This window comes from Mus caroli, chromosome X (assembly GCF_900094665.2).
Source record: "Mus caroli chromosome X, CAROLI_EIJ_v1.1, whole genome shotgun sequence".
In the NCBI taxonomy this organism is placed as follows: domain Eukaryota; kingdom Metazoa; phylum Chordata; class Mammalia; order Rodentia; family Muridae; genus Mus; species Mus caroli.
Window position 1 is genome coordinate 125,883,988 of NC_034589.1, and position 1,389 is coordinate 125,885,376.

A 1,389-nucleotide genomic window follows, 5' to 3' on the forward strand; every position below is an offset into this window, starting at 1 on the left:
AAAGAGAGAGAGAGAGAGAGAGAGAGAGAGAGAGAGAGAGAGAAGCTTCTGTGTGCGAAGGACAGAGACCATTACAGAAAATCACAACTGGTCAAATGCAGAGAACAACTGCTTGTGGGGTGCCCAGCCTTAATTAAAACATCCACAGCAAAACCGCTGCACTTTAGCTTGTCTTAGGGTTTTAGTGTTAAGAACAGGCTCCATGACCAAACTCTTATAAGGTCAACATTTAATTGGGTCTGACTAACAGGTTCAGATGTTCTGTCTATTATCATCAAGATGAGAGCATGGCAGCATCCAGGCAGGCCTGGTGCAGGAGGAGCTGAGAGTTCTATGTCTTCATCTGAAGGCTGCTAGCAGAATACTCACTTCCAGGCAACTGGGATGAGGGTCTTAAAGCCCACACCCACAGTGACACACCTACTCCAAAAAGGCCACACCTGCTACTCCTTGGGCTGAACATATACAAATGATCACAACAAGAAGGACCATCACAACAAACCATCAAGGAATGACATGAGAGGAAGGAGTGAAAAGACTGTAAGATCCAGAGGACCAGTAAGTATGCTTCAAGATTGTGTCTCCTACAAATGACAAGGAAACTACACCCAAGAATACCTCAACAGTATAGCTACCTAAACATGATCTGAATAGTAAAAATACCAATGGACATGCTAACATGGAAGGAGACAATAACATGAGAATTATCTTTTAATTGCCCCCTGCACTAACTCAGATTCATGGTATCACAATTTGAAGTGTCAGTTTTAATTTGTCAAATGTGTCCTAGGATTCCTTTTTCTTTTTCTTTTTTGGTTTTGCAAGACAGGGTTTCTCTGTATAGCCCTGGCTGTCCTGGAACTCACTTTGTAGACTAGGTTGGCCTCAAACTCAGAAATCCACTTGCCTCTGCCTCCTGAGTGCTGGGATTAAAGCCATGCATCCGGCTTTTTTTTTTTTTAAACAAGTTTTATTAGATATTTTCTTTATTTACAATTCAAATGCTATCCCAAAAGTCCCTTATACCCCCCCCCCCGCTCTGCTCCCCAACCTACCCACTCCCACTTCCTGGCCCTGGCATTCCCCTGTACTGGGGCATATGGTCTTCGAAAGACCAAGGGCCTCTCCTCCCATTGATGGCCGACTAGGCCATCTTCTGCTACATATGCAGCTAGAGTCATGAGCTCGGGAGGTACTGGCTAGTTCATATTATTGTTCCTCCTATAGGGTTGCAGACCCCTTCAGCTCCTTGGGTGCTTTCTCTAGCTTCTCCATTGGGGGCCCTGTGTTCCATCTTATAGATGACTGTGAGCATCCACTTCTGTATTTGCCAGGCACTGGCATAGGCTCACAAGAGACTGCTATATCAGGGTCCCTTCAGCAAAATCT